This window comes from Choloepus didactylus, chromosome 5, assembly GCF_015220235.1.
Source record: "Choloepus didactylus isolate mChoDid1 chromosome 5, mChoDid1.pri, whole genome shotgun sequence".
In the NCBI taxonomy this organism is placed as follows: domain Eukaryota; kingdom Metazoa; phylum Chordata; class Mammalia; order Pilosa; family Megalonychidae; genus Choloepus; species Choloepus didactylus.
Window position 1 is genome coordinate 43,626,991 of NC_051311.1, and position 5,471 is coordinate 43,632,461.

Sequence of the window (5,471 nt, forward strand, 5' to 3'; positions counted from 1 at the left end):
GGAAAGCCTCTAGATCCAGGGCTTGGCTTATTAAATTAGGAGCTCCTATTGCTTACGAGAATAGCAGGAATTCCCCAGGTGTGGAAGTTTAATAGTACCACACATTTTTCCCCAGTCCTTCAAGTGCACTTTGCAAATACTTTTTTTATTTTCTTCTCAAAATATTCTGGGATGTATTGGGATATTACATTAGTCTGTACAGAATAACAAGATCTCATTCCCTATTCTAGTTCCATGTAATTATGTTGTTTAAGTAAACTGACCACAGAGGTTATATTAAGATAGTGTGCTGCAGAAAATATAAATTATATACCAAATAAACATTTCTCCCTTTGGTCTCACACGGAAGACAGAGTTTTAAAATACAGTCAAGGATTGACCATGCTCGGAGAACAGTATGGACTTTCTGCTAGGGCTCAGACCCTTTGTCCTCTCAGCCTGGTGGGCCCATGTACCTACCATTATGGACCTACAGCCTCCTTTTGGGGCCACCTGTTTGTGTATCGTGCTGGGCTTCTGTTTCCTGCTGCTTGCCACCTCTACTGGTGGACACATTGGCCTTGGAAAGGGTCAGATTGCTTTCTTACCTTAATCTTTACTGATCCTGGGTCCCAGCATGACTCCCCACCCCATTCTATCTTTAGAGGCCATGCCAGATTTCTTTTTATCATCCAGCTGCTCCAAGAGTTTGAGGCAGATTTCTTGAGGTTTTGAAGATAACATTCATTGGAGGACACTAGAAGATGGAAAGAAAGAAGCTGCTGCCAGTGGATTGCCCCTGGTGGTGATTATCCATAAATCCTGGTATGGAGCTTATGAAGCTTTAAAGCCCAAAGTTTCAGAATCTACATAATTTTGTTATGGTAAATCTTGAGGATGAAGAGGAGCCCAAGGATGAAGATTTCAGCCCTGATGGGAGTTACATTCCATGAATCCTTTTCTTGGATCCCAGTGGCAAGGTGCATCCTGAAATCATCAATGAGAATGGAAATCCAGCTACAAATATTTCTACATCAATGCTGAGCAAGTTGTTCAGGGAATGAAGGATGCTCAGGAAAGGGTGAAGGGTGATGCCTTCAGACAAAAGCATCTTGAAGATGAGTTGTAACATGGATATATTCCTTCTTTAATCCAAGTTTTTGGGTTCTGGAAGGAAAGCAGCAGGGAAGGGAATATTGCATAATTGAACAAAATCATTAAATTGACCAGTACACCTTGCTCCTGCACTGGAAGGAGTTCTCTCATGGACTTCCCTCTCCTGCCTCCCTCATCTAAATGTTGATGTCACTGAATGTAAAGAATGAACCCTTTCAACACAAAACTTGAACTTTAAGAGCCACTTGGAGGTCTACTCCTCACATTTAAGTATTTGAATCTTTTTTCCATTTCCTCCTGATTTACTCACCTTGGTGGTGAAAAGAGACTAGCACCCTCTTTTCTAAAATGTTAAAAGTGCTGAAAAAGCTTATCAATTAAAAAAATATCCTAAATGTGAATTGGTAGTTCTAGCCCCTACTGAGGATAGTGCCTGTTTTTTTCTTTTACTCCTGGGAATAATCTTTGGCTTCTTCCATAGTTCCTGCAACTTCCTTCCTCTTCCCTGCTTGGTCTTACCTGTTTGCATGTATATGTGTGCAGGAGTGGCTGTGTGTTTGGGCACAGTACTGGCCAGAATCATGCTTTCCCTTGTCACTTTTGAAGAAACTCAAACTGTCAAGCCCTATGTGGAGCCATTTTTGTCAAGTCATCAAAGTATTTTTGTACTGGGGTTAACCAAGAAAGAAAAGTAATTGTTACATTAAACTTTAATGAAACTAAAAAAAACAAAAATACAGTCAATATCATCCTTTACCCTGTATTCTAATTGATCTTAGTCCTAACCAATTCCATTTCCTTCATATCTCTAATTGTATTCTGATATCTTTTTCAGCTTCTTTAACAGATGCTGTATGGAGTAATGTTGACTTCCAGAGCTGCAGAACTCTAACTCTTAGTCTCAGGTGCCACACAGATACCCAAATTTCCAGGAAACCACCTTGCTGTTCCAGGTTATACACAAAGAGCTCAGCATCCCAGAATTTATAAATAAATTAAAACTAAAATTAAGTTGAAACTCAGGAATAGATGTTACTGCTGAAAGAGCTTACAATCTAGGAACCTTTATAATAAGCCTTATTGAACATTCTGTACTTCTTAATCATCAATAACCCAATCTCTGCCCCCATTCCATCCCCAGATAACCTATGCTTTCAAATTCAATTCTCAGCATTTGATGATTATAGTTAGTCTCTGTTAGTGAGGCATTACAATATCTGTCCTTTTGTTTTTGGCTTGTTTCACTCAACATAATATCCTCAAGATTCATTCACCTGGTTACAAGCATCACAAGAAAGTACCCGTTTTTTAACAATGACTGGGTTTCAGCTCTAGAGTTACCTTTCTATTTCAATAATATACCTAACCAATAACTCCTTAATTTATCAACTTGAGCAGAATTTTTGTTGACTCCTCATTTTGAATAGAATTAAATGCAATTTTACCATCAACTTGCTCCTCTCATTTTTAAAATTCTGTCTGATTTTTAAAAATATTTTAATGCTACTAGTATACTTTATGATTTTAAAATATATTTTTCTGATCATCAACTTCAGATATTGTAAACTACCAACAATACAAGATGAGGAAATCATTCTCTGTTTCTAGCACCCTGTTTCCCAAAATGTTGGCAATTTTATTCTTTTTAAAATGTCAAGACTCATAGCATTTACATTTTATTTTGTAACAATAATTACATATTCTTTGCTTTGTCTGGATGAGTCTAAAAATGTAAACATAGTCAATAATATTATGTTCATAAAAGTATCATTCATGGCATAACCAATCATTAACTGGACCCATAAATGGGGAATTGCAATTATCTTTCACTAAGGCTTTGATAAAATGCTCTGTCACTAAATGGCTGCATTTAAAGTATTTTCATTTTGTATATTTAAAGTATAATGTCATTTTCAGTCTTGGAGATCCTTTCATTCTTGATATTGTTTTTAAAAACAATACATATTTGATACAATAGATCTTTTTTAAAGCAAAGTTTCCCTTGACATTTTCCCTCTCTCCTGATCAATGTTTAAAACTAATTGACTGGTTTAAAAAAATTGTCAAAATATTTGTTGCTTTCTTTTTATTAGCAGTAGTCCATTTATTTCTTTCTAAATAGCCTTGTATAACTATTTGATTTGACAAGTTTTGCTATTTGGTGTTCATCTATAGAAAGCACTTAAAATGACTACTTAAGCATAATATGATTATATTTGTGTTAATAGTTTAATCCATACATAAGTTATTGTTTACATGTACACAGCACAAGAATTGGTACCATAGAGCATCACAGGATTCTCAGTACAAACCTTACAAATATATTTTAATATGGCAAATGGCATATTATTATGCAAAATATATTGCTTATAATTTAACAGATGGCATTTTATACATGTATATGTGAGAGTGGTTGATACATTTTTGAGGGAAAATATTTAAGAGACTCTTCTGTCCATATTCCCAAACTTAATATGAAATGAAAGGAAATAAAGGTCCAAGAATATTAGAAATCATTCATTTCTATATGATAGATGTGTTTAATCACTAAAAGCTATGCTTATTATGCTTTAGCTTAATAAGCTATATACTTAAAGTGTAATAGCAACAGAGTCACTTAATTGGCTTAATATGAATCATTTATCTTTTTTGCTAAAATTATTTAAGCGCAGTGAGTAGAGGTAAATATCAGTGGATTGGAATCAAGACATTTTGGGTATTTATTCTGATTCATTTGCTTACGGTTACATTAGTTACCCTCTCTGAATCTTAATGTTCCTCATCTGCATCATGGTGATCAGATAATACCTATGTTACTGCAAAGATGAAAGATAATATGCCTACAATGACTAGCTCAGTCAATAGTAATTATTATTGATGTTTCTCATTGCATTTTCTAATAAAGAACCGGCATTTTTTGGTCAACCAAAGGCAAATGGGGCAAGATATTTTTTGTAGGTGCTCATGCTAGAGCATCACATAATCTTAGTTCTTTTCTTTTGTAATATGGAATTAAAATATTATCTCTCCCCCCAGAGTGGCCATGAATACTGAATTTAAAAGAATATAAGTTACCTGAAATGATGTGTAAACTGTAAAAGCTCCACTAGCCTTAGATATTGAAAAAGGTTATTTGGATAAGGAAAAATACATTTAAAAAAATCAAAGTCATTTGCAATGTGACTCACAGAAAACAAAGCAGGGCGCATCATTTCTTTTAACATGTATTGAGGCTTGGAGTGTGCCAAGCCTACTAATGGGCTCTTTTAGTATTTGAAACAAAACCCTATGAGATGACCACAGTTTACAAGTTAGGAATCTGGGCCATTCTGGAGTAAGTAGCTTGCCAACAATTGCACAGCTAAAAAATGCCTGACCAGAATTCAACTCGAGGCAGTCTGACTCCAGGGCAAGCTCTTTTTGAAAATGCATTAAGAAACATATTTATATGTGAAGAAGAAAGGGAAAAATCATTTAAAGGTCACATCTTCATGGAACTTCCAGAGAACTGTGCTTTTGTTGTCCGCTGAGCAATCCAAAAAACATATTTCAAATTTCATTTCAACTCTTTTATTAGCCTATTTACTTCTCTGATGTATACCCCAGAGTATAGGAAACTGCAGGTGAAGAACAGGAATGAAAAATTATCTTTTTAGAGAATAATCATTCCCCTTTGACCATCTTTTAAAAACAAGAAAGCTATTTTGAGCACACTTTCTTTCAAAAATAGAGTTTTCTTGGAACTGATGCTAAAGGAGTTAATACACTCAACAAACTACAGTTTGTCCAAGTCCAGAAGAGATGATTATTGGCAGGTACTTGGAATAAATAGCAACTAGATATCTGTCATAAGTTTGTCTTTGGTAATGAGATTCATTTATTTTGGTATTTTTAATGCAATTGTTAGCTGCCATTTTCTTCACAGTTTAAAGCAGTATTTTTTTTTCTCTGATGATATAGCTATAAATGTGAAAACAAAATTAACTTGTCACATCTGACAGGCCAAAGTATTTCCCAATCCCATTTTTAGGATATTGGTAAAACTTCAATAATCAGGGCTTAAATCAGGAGGGAAAATGACATTTTGCAGGATCACAGAAATGTCCCAAAGATGAAAGATATGAAGAAAGTTGGTAAATATATGGTTGTTCATGAAATACAGAATCTCATATTAAAAATTGGAAAACACAATCCTGGGTTTAATGTCAGTAAATCAAAACCCACTGTCATCATGAAATATTGACTGGCACTTGTAGTTTATTCTTCTATTATATTAACCCTAATATTTCCTTAGGGAATTCTCTATTTTGAGTAACTTAAAGTTGCTCTCTTCATCTTAACCCAATTGCTCCTTAAAATAAGGATTCTTTCTTTTT

The 5,471-nt window shown here is 34.6% G+C and overlaps 1 pseudogene; it reads left to right on the plus strand.

Annotated features, from left to right (window-relative positions):
- The first annotated feature begins 463 nt into the window (after positions 1-463).
- LOC119535159 lies at positions 464-1,108 on the plus strand (annotated as a pseudogene).
- Positions 1,109-5,471: the final 4,363 nt, after the last annotated feature.